Source organism: Thunnus maccoyii, chromosome 12, assembly GCF_910596095.1.
Source record: "Thunnus maccoyii chromosome 12, fThuMac1.1, whole genome shotgun sequence".
Lineage (NCBI taxonomy): Eukaryota > Metazoa > Chordata > Actinopteri > Scombriformes > Scombridae > Thunnus > Thunnus maccoyii.
The window spans coordinates 20755484-20771526 of NC_056544.1; the positions used below are offsets into that span (position 1 = coordinate 20755484).

The following is a 16043-nucleotide window of genomic DNA, read 5'->3' on the forward strand; positions in this document are numbered from 1 at the left end:
CCGACTGTAGTTGGAGACCAGGATCAAGTGGAGGGGCTGCTCTGAGGGTAAGACCAAACTTCACCAATTTAACGTCTTTTTCATCTTATAAAACGTAACTGAACCTCCCAGAATCTACGTCTCAAAAATCACTGTCAGATTTCAACATTTTAATTTGAGGAAGTTTTATCACTCATTAGTTCTGAAAACTGCAGGGTTGTCATGTGTTTATTCTGATATATTATTTCTCAATTAATCTGCTGCTGCTTATCAACCGCTCTGTCTCTGTTACAGCCTAATCCAAATTCTTCAAACCCGCCTCCTCCTCCTCCTCCTCCTCCTCCTCCTTCCAGGTAAGAGATTTTCTCTCACATGAACACAAATATACCCCACATGCTTGATTAAAAGACAAAGTTACAATCTATTATAATTATGAAAAGAGGGAGCAAAATATATTTTTTAATCAAGCAGCAAGTTTTAGAAAAGTGTGTAAGAGCAGAAAGCTTGATGGGCTTCGCAAACTTCAGTTTATAACATCTTTGTTTCTTTGCTTTTTTCCACTCTCTCTATCTCGGCCTCCAGACCAGACAGAAGGTCCAATGGATGGATGGAAGGATCGGGTGACTGATTGATCACTGATTGATATTGTACTTATTAAGCTACTTCCACAGAAGGGAATTCTGGTGATCCTGTGATTGCCACATCACACTCAAATTGTGCTGTTCTTTGTAAAATATGTTGTCTTTTTCTCCTTTTTCCCTTCTAAATTGTCAGTTAATGCAAAGTCCACTGGTGTTTATATACTGTGTATTATGCTCAAGTACTATTTTTGCTTGGCTAAATTTACAAGAGTCAATACTGAGTAATAAAGAATCACTCCTGTACTGAATAATGTGCTCACATTGTCTTACGGTATGTGTTACATACCATTTATTTTTTTACATATCACAATAAAAAGCATCACTGATTAAAAACAACACCAGCAATTTGTGTTTTACCTGTACACCATTTCTGTTTGAAAATGAGCTTTGTTCATTGCATTAATGTTCTTTTCAATGACAACAAACAACTTGTTAAACTTCTCATTTACCCAACAGATCTGTGCCTAAGCGATGACTATGATCATAATTATGCATCCCTAAATTGATAAAGGCGGGTAATTTTTTAACTTCAAATTAATGTATAGCTTGTCTATAGACTTATCTATAAACATTCTTTGCAAAATAAAGAAGCTAACCATGGCTTTACTTAGAGCCTGATTGATGAAGGTTTTTTGAGGCTGAAGCAGATATTGATATTTGAAAGCATTTAAAAAATCTGATAACAATACAACAGTAATACAGTAATACATTTTCCTGTAAACCTCTATCATAAATCTTCATCATTTTTGATGAGTCCCTTACATCTGCTATTAAAGAGTATTAAACAACATGAGTACTGAGTGGGATATTTTCTAAAATTTTATAACCTGACAGTAAATGTATGAGTAAATTGCACACTTACTACAATTTACAGAAAATGTTAAAAGTATATTGAAGCAAAAGAAGAAAATGATTTTCTGTGTGAAATATTGCATCACAGATGGTGGGAGGGGCCATAGACAACAGAAAAAGAAGACAAATATGTAAACTTTTTGTAATTTTTGCGAAAAAATAATGAGGTTATTTCTTTGGTCAAATTGCTTGGTGATGCAAGTACTCTGATTCCATCACCCTGAAAGGAGGTCAGATCTTTGAAAAAGTGCAGAAAAATTAAGTAACTTCAGTTACCTCAGTCCATCTCACGCAACACATACCACATATTAGCATGCAAGTTCACTGTTACACCATATTGTTGATATTATTTATTGATATTATTTCTCTAACAGGCATCCAACAAGTACATTTGCTAAATGCACCAAAATTAAAAACAACATAGTCATTTTTTAGTCAACATTTATTAGCTCCAAAAATAAGAGTCCAGTTAAGAGTCCATTTTAGTTGTCTACATATACACAGAGAATATATCTACTTTATTTTTGCACATATTTACTCTCATATCTCAGGTGAACCCTGTTCTGTTCTTATGTGACTTTTTCTGCATATCCAACTTTTACCTGATGGTGGTGGGATTTCTACCTACAACTGATTATCTCTTACATCGATGCAATGAAAATAATACTTGTGTAAAATGTGGCTCAGAGGAGGCGACATTAGTACATTGTATGTGGAACTGCCAGAAGTTGCAAATCTTTTGGGTAAAAACAACACAGATCTTATCAGATATTGTTTCCTTACCATTACCTACAGCATCTGCCCTGTCTTTGCATCCTGGGTCTTAATCCTGATGACATATAATTGTCAAAATCTAAAGCAAAAATGATCAGTCTTTGTTTTCTACACTGTAGAAAACAGACTGGCTTCCAGTCTATTATCTGTTTGTGATTAAAAGTTAAAAAAAACAAACTGGAAATTAAGTTGGGGAAAAAAAAAAGAATTGTTTGTGTAAAGCACCATTTACAAAAACGAATGCATTTCTGCATAATTTTCCTCTCGCTGTAAAGCACCATTTACAAAAACGAATGCATTTCTGCATAATTTTCCTCTCGCTGTTTCTACACTGTAGAAAACAAAGGCTGATCATTTTTAAAGCGCAATACAGTATTTATTCTGTAGAACCTACACGATAAAAACTGTATTGCACTTTAATGGAAAAAAACTGAAGTACCATCTGTTACTCAATGGCTAAAAAGCTTCTCAAGCTGCCTGGCCATGAAAAAGCTCACATATGCTGCAAAGGACCATTACAAACATTACAAATAATATGAGGACGCTTTATGCATTTGACTTTGTACTTTCTGATGAACTGATTAAGAAATGTAGTTTATGTATGACAGCATTTTTTCTTTTTTTGTTTGTTTTTGTTTTGATTCCTTGTTTTTCCTATTTTGTTTTAGTTTTTATGTCTTTATTGTATATGTAACGAAAAATATAAAAACCAACAAATATATTCATGCAAAACAACAACAACAACAACAACAAAAAACCGACTTATTATCTACTTCATTTATACAATATTACATACATTTGGTGTCCCTGGAAACTGTAAAAAGGATGTTGTTATGCTTTTCTTTTGAAGCTTTATGGAAAGCACATTGTTACTGAAACAGCTCATGGAATAAAGTCATTTTAAAATGGTTTTCAAGTTCTTATACTGTTTGTTACCTAAAGTTTTCCAAGTAATTGGTTTCACACATTCACACAAAAGGCTGCCCAGTTGACTTTTAGCTTTATGTCATCTTAATTTCTGTACAGTTTATATTGTTTAAATTTATAATGATTCATGATTTATTCATGAATTCATACAATTTATAATCATTCATTTATTGCAATTTGCACCTCCCTTTGTTACACATGTATATTGTTTCTATCTTTGCTTTATTTGAATGTGTTAATTTAAATGTGCATAAATATTGTAATCCTCACTCAATGTTTATGATTAAAGGCATTTTTTTCAGAACCTCACTTTAAAGTCGGGATAATAATGTGTAATTTTCCTCACTGATGAATGTAAGGTGTTCTTTGACATCACAGCTTTCAGCTCTAAAGTAATGTGGAAATATACTGACTATATTTCCTTGAGAGTTGATGTAATTGAGACAGTTTCCTCCTTTGTAAAACTCCAATAATATGAAATCTTTGTGAATGTTTGGCACAGTAGATTTCTTTCATGGAAGTGGTTTGTTGTCAGTGAGTATATAAAGACCTGTTTGTTTCACAGCTGGATCAAACTCTTCAGTTCATCAGCCATGGACAAAAGTGTGCTGCTGGTCCTGTTGTGTCTGCAGGCTTTCCTGCTCATCACAGCCTTCTCTTCTACAGATGCAGCCGCTCTGGTGAAAGATGATCAACAACCAAAGCCTCTTGATCTTGATCTGGTAAGAAGATCCTCTGACTGATCCTTAATTCACGTGGTGTTTTCTTATTTTATTGGTTAGTTGTAAATGTCAAACATGTTGCTGTAAAACAAAAGGTTTTTGTGTAAATGTGCAGTAAATCTTTTATTGATTAAGAGATTACAAGTTTAACAAGTATGGCGAAACAACGGAAGAAGGTTGTCTTAAATAATGTGTTCTTCTCATTTTGTTACAGGAAAAAGAAATTGGAAAGTTAATAATTCGGACCAAGAGAGGCTGTAGGAGAAATACAGGAGGATGTAGGCGTCGACCTGTAAGAATAAACTTGTCTTACTTGCTTACTTGTTAATTTCTCCTCTGTCTGTCTTGCAATATATTCAGAAGCTACATTTTATCACAAAGTGTTTAGTATTGAAAAGTGGATGATCGTTGTTAAAAGAGTTGGTTGGCTTGTTGTTGTTGTTACTTAAATAACAACAGTACTCTCTCTCTCTCCCTCTGTTTAGCCCCCCAGGCTTCCTGAGGACACCAAATAACATCAACAGTAAACGAAGAACAACCTAACATGATGGAAGCAAGTCGATCTCACTTGTGCACTCGAATAACAAGTTCAAAACAAGCTTTTTAAGAACTGCCATGCTATGTTGATGAGTGAAAATGATAAACTGTATGTTGTTCTACTTATGTAATGTGCAATAATTTACTGGGCTCACAATACAAATCATTTATTTACAAAATAAAGATTTCAAATCAGATACTGTGTGTTTTGTATGACTGGATGATGAATAAATCTTTAACAGCAGAGGATTCTCCGTTCACTGTATCAATTACAGACCTGTCACAGTCATTTTTAATACCAAATAAGACTGTACAGATAACTGTAAAGTAATGGTACAAAATAATGTGTATCGACATACTAAAGTATTTGGAGATGAATACAGAACAGAAACATAGTGTGGTACTCATTTTTAGTTTTGGATTTATTTTGGCACATGTTGAGGTTTGGTTGTTTTTCTAAATAGTGAGATTATCTGCTATGTGAACACAAATATACCCCACATGCTTGATTACAAGACATAAAGTAAAAATATATTAGTTAAGAAAAGAGGCAGTAGCGAAATTTTACAAAATTTGTACAATCGAGCAACAGGATTTAGAAAAAAAACCTTTAATGTTTATGGGCCTAGTATTTTTTCTGATGGTAGAAATTAAAACAGTTTAGCACCGTTATGATTGTAAACTGCAATATTTGCTGTGTAAGAACAGAAATCTTGACTGGTAGCAACAGTAACTCAAAGGGACAGGCTTAGCAAACCTCACTTGATAAGTTGTCTTTTATAATCGCCTGTCTTTCTTTTCTTTCTTTCATTCTCTCTGTCTCCAGACAGAAGGTCAGGTGGATGGATGGATCGGGTGATTGATTGATTATTGATTCATATTGTACTTATTAATGGATATGGCTGGCAAATTTTTATATTTTTCTTATTGTTATCAAATCTCATGTGCAGAGCCAAACCAACAATGAACTGATCCTACTTACAAGTATTGTGTGTGTATCCCAAGCCTGATATATTGCATTCCTCTGTGCTGCAGACCTCCGCTGTTGACCAAAAACTATGAAAAACTATAAAAACAATATTTCTGCCGATGGCTACATTCCCTAGTGTCAATACTGAGTGACAATCACTCTTTCCTGAATACTATGCTCACTTTGCCTCACGGTATGCTACACTAAAGTTTCTTTTTTATGTTGAAAAATAGTTGAAAAATAGCCTAACAACAAATATAGCTGTACATTTTAAACACTACACTTTACAGAAAATGTTAAAAGTATATTGAAACAATAGAAGATGTTTTTTTGTATGAAATGTTGCATCATAGATGGAAGAAGGGACTGTAGACAACAGATTTTTTGTGAGGCTTTGATTACACCACCCGAAAATGTGGTCAGATCACTGAACAAGTGAAAACGAATTAAGTAACTTCAGTTACCTCAGTCCACCTCACGCAACACATACTATCATGTAAGTTCACAGTTACAACAGATATTATTTCACTAACAGTGATCCAACAACTACATAATGTTGCTAAATGCACTAAAGTCACCTTCAGCAACAACATAATGTAGTCATTGTAGCACTGATTAATATAATTCTATAGTTCCAAGTAAACAGTCCATTTTAATTACTTTATTTTTCACAAATATTTACACTCTAGTGAAGATGAACCCTGTTCTGTTCTTTTGTGGCCTTTTCTGCATACCCAACTTTTACCTGATAGGGGTTTTTATCTACTTCATACAGAAGATTTCATACATTTGGTGTCCCTGGAAGATATAAAAAGGATGTTGTCATGTTTTTTTCCTTTAAACTCTATAGAAAGCACATTGTTAGCAAAACATCTGTTCATGCAGTAAAGTAATTTTAAAGTGCTCCCACTTTCTTTTCAAGTTATTATACTTGTTTGTTACCTAAAGTTTTGCAATTAAACAGTCCCACACATTCACACAAAGGGCTGCCCAGTTTGTAGCTTTGTGTCATCCTCATTTCTGTATAGTTTTTATTGTATGAATTCATAATGATTAATTTGTTCAATTTATCATCATTCATTTGTTGCACTGTCATTTGTAATTTATACACATGTTGTAAGTTACACATGTATATTGTTTCTATCTTTGCTTTATTTGAATGTGTTAATCTAAATGTGCATAAATATTCTAATCTGCAGTCAATGTTTATGATTTAAGGTGTTTTTTTCAGAACTTCACTTTAAAGTCGGGATAATAATGTGTAATTTTCCTCACTGATGAATGTAAGGTGCTCTTTGACATCACAGCTTTCAGCTCTAAAGTAATGTGGAAATATACTGACCATATTTCCTTGAGAGATAATGTAATAGAGACTGTTTCCTCCTTTGTAAAACTCCAATAATATGAAATCTTTGTGAATGTTTGGCACAGTAGATTTCTTTCATGGAAGTGGTTTGTTGTCAGTGAGTATATAAAGACCTGTTTGTTTCACAGCTGGATCAAACTCTTCAGTTCATCAGCCATGGACAAAAGTGTGCTGCTGGTCCTGTTGTGTCTGCAGGCTTTCCTGCTCATCACAGCCTTCTCTTCTACAGATGCAGCCGCTCTGGTGAAAGATGATCAACAACCAAAGCCTCTTGATCTTGATCTGGTAAGAAGATCCTCTGCAGTTTATTGACTGCAAAGAACTTTTCTTTTGTTGTAAGAAGATCCTTGATTCACGTGGTGTTTTCTTTTTGGAGTGTTTAGTCATGAATGTCAAACATGTTGCTGAAAAACAAAAGGTTTTATTTCTTTTTAAATTTGCAGATATTCTATTATAAATTAGAAGATTACAAGTGTAACAAGTATGGTGAAACAGTGGAAGAAAGTTGTCTGAAAAAATGTGTTCTTCTCATTTTGTTACAGAGAAGACCCGTGAAAAAAGTTGTGAAGTCCAAATATTGGTTCTGGCGCGGCTGTTACAGAAGACCAGGAGGATGTTCGGCTAAACATGTAAGAATAAACTTGCTTTACTTTGAGTTTATTTCTCTTCTGTCTTGCAATATATTCAAATTTTACATTTTATCACAAAGTGCTCCGTATTAAAAAGTGGATGATTGTTGTTAAAAGAGTTTGTTGTTACTTCAATAACATCAGTAATCTCTCTCTCTTTCTCTCTCTCTCCCTCCTTCTGTTTAGCGCCCAAAGCGTCCTATGGGCATCGGATTATATCTACAGGAAATGAAGAGCAACTTAACGATGAATGATTAATGATGGAAGCAAGTTGATTTCACTTGTGCACTCGAACAACAGAAGTTCAAAACAAGCTTTTTAAGAACTGCCATGCTATGTTGATGAGTGGAAATGATAAACTGTATGTTGTTCTGCTCATGTAACGTGCAAAGAATTATTGGACTCACAGTACAAATTGTTTAATAATTGTTTAAATAATTTAATCAAATCAGATATTGTGTGTTTTGTATGACTAAATGATGAATAAATCTTTAACAGCAGAGGACTCTCCGTTCACTGTATCAATCACAGACCTATCATAGACAGATAGTAATTTTTAATACCAAAGAAGACTGTACAGATAATTGTAAAGTAACGGTATAAAATAATGTGCATTGACACATTAAAGTATTGGAGATGAATACAAAACAGAAACGTGTGTGTGGTACTCATTTTCAGTTGTCTTCCATTCATCTGAGCAATGGCTGTTATTTTGCTATACACATGTTTGACGTTCTATGTCGATTAATATAAGTTATCACTTAAGTTAAGTTATAGCTTTAAATTTATTTTGGCACATGATGAGGTTTGGATGTTTTGCTCAGTAGAGAGATTATCTGCCATGTGAACACAAATATACCCCACATGCAAGTAAAAATATATTAGACTTATGAAAAGAGGCACTAGCAAAACAGAGGAATAAGATATATCAGACTTTGGATACACACACTATACTTGTAATTTGAGATTTGTTGACAATAAGAAAAATATAAAAAATTATCATCATATCCTTTAACTTTCTTATTATGTTGCAGCAGATCAATTTGACCAATTTCCACTTTTGGGTTGTCTGAAATACTGGTTACCTTCTTTCTTCCTCTGTGAAATTCTTTGACTTTTCCTCATTTATGGTCATGGCCTTTGGTGTAAAATGTGGACCTTGTATACCATTTTTTATATGTTCTTCTCTGTTACGAACCTGCATCCTGACAGGAGTTGGATCAACCAGTCAGGTTGCTTGACACTCAGGTCCACACATCCCGCTTTTGAGATTTATTTTTTGTGACACCTTGTTTGCTGTCTGAAACTGGGTTAGGGTTAGGGAAGATGAGATCCTGAATGCATGATGCACATGCTGCGTCATGTATCTCAGTGCTTCATTGGCCGTTGAGAGTAAGCCTGCTGATGATTTGTTTTGTTTGTTCTGATCTAACGGATATTACGCTGTACTCTCTGCTTTTGTGAGGGTGTTGGGCTGGAGGCACCTCAAACCCGTCCCGTTTGCGGCAGAATTGGGCTTGTGGTGTCTCCAGCTTGACAACTTGTTTCCTTGACAACAGTGTATTGTTTTGTGTATATCTCCAGCATTGTTTTTATCTTTAAAAAAAAGGAAACATATTCACAATGCACAAACACTATGCATATAGGGAGCATTTACAACAACTTACTGACAAACATCCCCAAATGAAATTTAAAAAATTCTTGTGTTTGTCATATTTTGAGTGATGCTAGTGGTGTGGCTCAAGGGTTGGCAATGTTGTTCTGCTGGTCCACCACTTTGGTTCAGACCAAAATATCTCTATACAATACTTTTGGAACTCCCCTGACTTTTTATCTAGCACCAACATCATGTGAAGATTTTAATCTGTCCAACACTGTGGATTATGACCAAATACCTGCAAATGAATGATGTTCCCTCAGGCTCAGCTGTACTTTGTGCTTAGAGCTAATCAGTTGTTGATTGGCCAGTGATGCAAACACACATGCAGCACACTCTCATGCACATCCCGAACGACAGGCACACAGAAAACAGTCCACTGGCCCAAAAACTGATTTTTGACGGTCGGCTGGTCCACTGATGCAGCGGCCCACCAGGACTTGCCCTGGTATGCCCAATGGCCAGTACACCACTGCTGTGAGCCCAATAAATTGCACATTACATAAGCAGAAACATACATAAGCAGAACAACATACAATACATTCATTGCCACTCCTCAACATAGCATGGTAGTTCCTTAACAGCTTGTTCTGAACTTCTGTTGTTCAAGTGCAAAAGTAAAATCAACTGTTTCCATCATGATGACTTCCTCTTCATCTCCTTAAAGCTGGAATTCGGGACTTTTGTCTTCCCCTTCTGGCAGTGAGAGTAATTACAAAACCACTGTTGACATGTGCTTACATCACATATTCCCAGTCCAATAAAGACTAATAGAAGAGCTGCACCATTCAGTTATTTTATCCTCATTCAAGTTATCAGAGGGCTAACTGGAAGTTTACCGGCTTGGCCAGTGGAAGTCTCTGGGTGCGCATTCAAACAGCCAGCATGGGAATGTCCCTCCCAACATGAGATTTAAAAACTCTGTATACTGTGAAAAACAGAGAGATTTACCTGGCGGTGATAGGCTTAATCAGCATTGTGTAAACTTGTTTGGCAAGGGCTTGAATGTAACAGAAATTCATTTATATGTAAAAGTTCTGCACTGCAGGTTTAAAGAGGTCATATTATGCCCCTTTCCTAGTTTAATATTTTCATTTTCATGGTCTATCTACAAACATTGGCATGGTTTTTATTGTCAAAAAGCACCTAGTTACAGCTGTACCAGCCATGGATGCAGCCCCTCTGTCTCACTCAACCAGAAACGGGCTATTTTGTGTCTGCTATATGCCCCTCTCTTCTGATTGGCTCCAACAAAAGTGCAGCATTCCCTTCCTGACTGTCTCTCCCCTGCTCCACTCTGTGTGTGTGTGTGTGTGTGTGTGTGTGTCTGTGTGTGTGTGTGTGTGTGTGTGTGTGTGTGTGTGTGTGTGTGTGTGTGTGTGTGTGTGTGTGAGCCCCGCCCCCAGTAAACCACAGAGAGCAGAGGAGAGGAGAGAAACTAATGTGATCATAAATGACAGTAGAATGCAGTAGAGACTCTCACACTGAGCTGCACATAAATTAGGTAAATAACATAAATAAACATATTTTGTTTCTCTCAGGAGGGGTAGGGGGTCCTGTTGAAGGGGCGGGCTGCTGGCATATAGGGAGCATTAACAACAGCTTACTGACTGTTGGGTCTCACTAGCTGACCACATGTTTCAAGACTAGGAGACAGCAGGTGTCCTCAAGAAACTCCACCTATGGATCCAGGTTATCAAAACTAAAGATCCCCCTCTTATCTCTCTCTTTCTCCTCCAGCTGTGGCTGGAGCAGCTCCTTGCTCTTTTTCACCTCCAGCTGCTGAAGGAGCAGCTCTTAGCTCCTCTTTCTCCTCACAGCTCTCTGCTCTCTTGTGTGGCCTACTCCCAGCAGACACACACAAAACTCTTTCTTTACAGCAGAAGACGCGAGAGCCTGCCTAAGACTCAGAAACTAAGTTTTCTAGTGCCAGCAGCTACTACAAAAGTCTGCTGACTGATTAAACAAGTACAGGAGCCACAAAACAGAGTTAGCTTGCCGCTAACTCTACACAAAGGAAGACCTGGGCCCTCTGACCTGCACGACTGGAGTGCTGTCTCCCCAGCAATGCCTGCATCCTTCAGCTTTGGAGCCAAACCCTTCTCAGCCTGTCTCTTCCACGGATTCACCAGCTAAGAAGCAAAACACCACAAAGCATCTCTTTCTTCATGGACTGGGAACAACTGGGCATAGCCTAGCAACATATAGTGAAGCATAGCATGGCTAAGCAAGAATGTTTAACTTAATCATTGTACTGTACATGTATTGATTTGGCTAAGGTTATTCATTGAACTATTGTTGTGATGTCTTGTTCATGGTCAGGTTATTGCATAGCCACACCGCTAGGTTAATGTTAGCATGCTCAACACATGTTACATCCAGTAACTAGGTCTTGCATGCAACTAACCTCTTCCTAAGCTGGCACCATTATCCTACACCAATTGGCCTTGAACAGAGAACCACACAATTAAGAGGTTTAAAACCTAGTTTTGCAACTTTGGTTCAGGCAACACATGTGGTTCAAGACACCACATGGTCTGGCCTTTTATCTCTGTAGTTCCCTTTATCAGCCAAATTGTTGGCATGCCATGTGCTCAGTTACCAAGTGACTGCAGCCATTGTCTTCCCCACACACACTCACACACATACACACTCACACTTGTATATAGGTGCACTTAGCTAGACTAGTATTGTGTGTTTTGCTTTTTTACCTGTTTGTTAAATAAATGCTTTTGGATATAACTCTTGTCTGTTTTAATGTTGCACAAGAATGAGTTTGCCAACCTCTGCTCTGCAAAGAACTCCAAAATCCTTCAACCTTAACTAGCTATTGATATGGTAATTTTGTTTATAGTTATTAAGTTAATTATTAATCAAAGTTCCAAATTGATAGATCCTTGCTGTCAAGTTTGCTCAGTGGCCCCTGCGGCCCAAAGAGCATTTTCCCCATAGACCACCACTATAAAAAAGAAGTCTATGAAGGTTTTGTGTTTGTAAAACTTTCCTAGAGCCTGGAAAAGCGATTTTAAAATCCATGTCTGATGTCATCCCAATTTAAAGTCTGATGGGCCAGATGGGTCAGTGGGTCACACAACCTAGAAGTAAACCCGGAAGCCAGAAACTTTTTTAGTTCATTTGCCAGGTGAGCAATTCTCATTCCCTTGAATAGACGCCATCTTTGAGTCAAGTATCCAGTTCTCATAATAAATTCATGCTGTGGACTCGCACAGTGCAGGAACGTATGTGTTCAAACTGTGTGGTCACGTGGCCAGTGGCCACCAGGTTCAACCAGGCTACCATCTGTTTAACTTGTGAATGATCAGTGTGGGATACTGTAACAAGATTCAGCATTTCCTCTAAAACAAGCAAGCATTTAAAGAGATTACGTTACAGACTGGAGAGATTTAAAGAGATTAATTTCAACAGCCTCATTAAGACAATTACAAAGTCAGCCTACTATCACCATAAGAATATATCAAGGATTAAAGGACAAACTAAGAAATTTGAAGACATCACTTTTAACAGTGAGAAATTATGGGCATTTTGATTACTATTTGCTTTCATTTTATAGAAAGACGATTAATGAATTAATCAAGGAAGTAATTGTCAGATTAATCGACAATGGAAATAATTGTTAGTTGCAGCCCTATAAAGAAGCAATATTTGTATCATGACAGTTGAGGATTCAGCCTGTTTGTGTGGACACTCATGTACTCACATTAACAGAAGGGTGTTAGAGGAAGAACAGTTTTAAATATACTTACAGTTTCAATATGTAATCATGGTATAAATGATCCTCTGGCACTGCAGTTTTTAAGACTAAAGTCCACCTTAAACTAAATCCCTATGAAAGAACTGTCAAGCTCCACACTGCCTTAATGTTAATGATTCAAACATGACATAACCCCTTTTGTTTAACAGTGCAATGAAACATCTGCACCTGTTTCAATTTACATTGTGTGATGAACTGAAGTTACTCAAAAACATTTCCTCTAACCCTTGTTCCCCTGAAGATCCGCCACTGTGCAGTTGCCAAAATCCAGTGCTTTGTATCACTAAAAGGTTCCCTGAAATAAGAATTTAGGTTGGGGTCAGATTTGGAAATACCAGGTCAAACCATGTTTTAAAAATTCTTGCAGTTCTTTTTCTTGTAGTTTTGCCACATGTTACGAAATAATCCAAAGTAGGCATTGGTCAGCAAACCTTTCAGTAAGTAGAAGTAAAACTTTCCCCTCCCTTAGTAACAATGTTTTGTTCAATTGAATTGTTTTGCAATATAAATATTGCAAAACATAGGCGGTGTGTGTGTGTGTGTGTGTGTGTGTGTGTGTGTGTGTGTGTGTGTGTGTGTGACTCAGCAAGAAGGTGGATAGACCTATTTCCCAAAATGTCAAACAATTGTTTTAAATATGAAAGTTCTCATGGACAGCTGAGCTGCTGGCAGTATTACAAAATGTAGCTGCTGCCATACATAAACAGAATGATCATCAAGTGGTAAACAAGACCCAAAACAAGACCCATAAATATATACATTTAGAATTTAGAATCTAGAAAACATTGAAAAAAATATCTAATTGTTTGATATTCAGTCACTCTGCTTCTGACCATATATGTGTGTTAGAGGACGTGTCATTGGGTGGGCCTGAGCTCTGATGGGTGACCCAGAACCACCTGGGCCCACCTCTAGATACAAGTATGGAGAATTTTTCCTCTCTCAACTAAAGGTAAATTTCTTTACTGTGTAGTTTTGTTTGAAATTAAACATTAAAATTGACTTTTTGCTTTTATAAAACCCCAACAATGTCACAACTTTGTTACTGTTATATCTCAACTGCAAGTGTGTAGCTGCTGATGACTTGCATCTTGGTGACAGTAATGGATTACATCCTGTTGTTGCTTCATCTTTGTCTTATCAGTTCCAGTGAGTGTTATAAATGTGGGCTTCCTTTGGCCTTCAGTCCATCAGCCATGGACAGAGGTGTGCTGCTGGTCCTGTTGTGTCTGCAGGCTTTCCTGCTCATCACAGCCTTCACTTCTACAGATGCAGCCGCTCTGGTGAAAGATGATCAACAACAACAGTCTATTGATCTGGTAAGAAGGACCACTGCTGGTCACCGACTGCAAGGAGCTTTTCTTGTGTTGTAAGATCCTTGATTTAGGTCTGTCTGTTTAGGTCTGTCCAACATGTTGACACAGAGAATTTTTTTTTTGATTTGCAGCCATTTCTATCTATCTATTAAGTAGAAGATTACATATGTTCAGTGAAACAGTAGATGCAGGAAATAAGGCATTTTCTTGTAACAATGTTATATGTGTTAATGTTAATTTCGCTAAAGGTGAAGAGAGGGACTTCTAAGCCACCAATAAAGATGGGATGTGCACACCTGCCCGGAGGATGTGGCTTCCTGGTAAGACTGAATTTGATTGATTTTTATTTATTCAATTTCTGTCTTGTAATTACAATACTGTGAATCCTCCAAAAGTTATATCTTGACATTAATCTTAATCTATCTTAGTTTTTAACATCTTAATCTGGTCACTGTGCAGTAGCCGGTTACTAGTGGGTGCATTAGTTTCTTCTCATGTAAATTACAGTATTTTTTGTTAATAGTTGTATCTCTCTCTCTCTCTCTCTCTCTTTCTCTCTCTCTCTCTCTCTCTCTCTCTCTCTCTCTCTAGGACCAGTAGTTTCTTGGTGGTATACTGGTACAGCTGACAATGCCACAGCACCGTTTTCACCTTTCCATTCATTTGAATGAGAAAGTGTGGCTGGTATTGTATAACAGAATCTGCCATCTGCGCTGAACAACACTGCCATCAAACTAGAGGCTTTGCTCTTTTCAAACAGTTGAAGGATGTGAAAATGACAGCTAACCTGAACCCTCCAGTCCTCGTTTCTCATAAATCATCAACCCAAGAACAAATCTCATCGCAAAACATATTCAATTTTTAATGTAAATTTATATTTTAGTACTCATGAGTGTTTATTACGTTGATGGCACAGGATACTTCTCTATTATTTATCTAGTTTTTTGTTTCTAAATCAATTATCAATGAAAGAAGATCAGTAAATTTGGAGATTGCCATATTAAGAACATTTCCATCTGCAAAACAAATCATTTTCTGCAGACATGTTGCATATGCTATCTCGCTTCAATGTGCTTTTTAATTACAAAGACAAAATTGTTTAATATCTGTTAAATAAATGTTTTAGTTAAAACAAAACAAATTTGCCTTTAGAGACAATATGCTAAGATGTGTATCATTCTCTGCAAGTGCTCTATTATGTGACCACAAGATGGAGTCAGTCAGCCTGATGTCCTGTTATCTACTATGTGGCAAAAAATAAAGGGCTTTAACAAAAATCCACATGAGTTCATCATCTCTTAAGCTTTCATTGTTGTTCTTTACATGATGTTAGTTGTATGTAAGAATGTCCTACTGTCAAACACCAAAACACAGCTCTTCTCTAGTAAATTATATTAATATGTCCCCCTCCACTCAAAAATGTTTTGCTTATCGTTCCTTCACTTGGATATTTGAGCTTCACTGTACTGAATGATGTATGTGCAGAGTTTGCACATTTGTCTGCTGAAAGTGGAAAGTTTCTTCCTTCTATTATATACAAATATTATAAACAAATTATTATTCAAAGTAAAGTATTATACATCCTAAAACATGTCTGGAGGGGATCTTTAAGTAAATTTGATTAAAGTTATTTTGTTCATGTTTCTACTTTCTAAATAAAACAAATAACATAAATAAACATATTTTGTTTCTCTCAGGAGGGTTGGGGGGTCCTGTTGGAGGGGCAGGCTGCCAGCATATAGGGAGCATTAACAACAGCTTACTGACTAACATGCTTAACTGAAATTTACAAAATGATTGTGTTTTCTTTGTCATATTTTGAGCCATCCTAGTGGTGTGGCTTAAGGAATGGCAATGTCTAGATCAGCAGTGCAGCAGATTTTATACCTTTAGTTTGGAAG

General features: G+C 36.6%; 1 long non-coding RNA gene across 1 annotated transcript; it reads left to right on the forward strand.

Moving 5' to 3' along the window:
* The first annotated feature begins 14001 nt into the window (after positions 1-14001).
* On the forward strand, positions 14002-15423 carry LOC121908186. The gene is made up of 3 exons (XR_006099186.1): positions 14002-14145; positions 14391-14462; positions 14734-15423. It is a non-coding gene; the product is annotated as an uncharacterized LOC121908186 (long non-coding RNA).
* Positions 15424-16043: the final 620 nt, after the last annotated feature.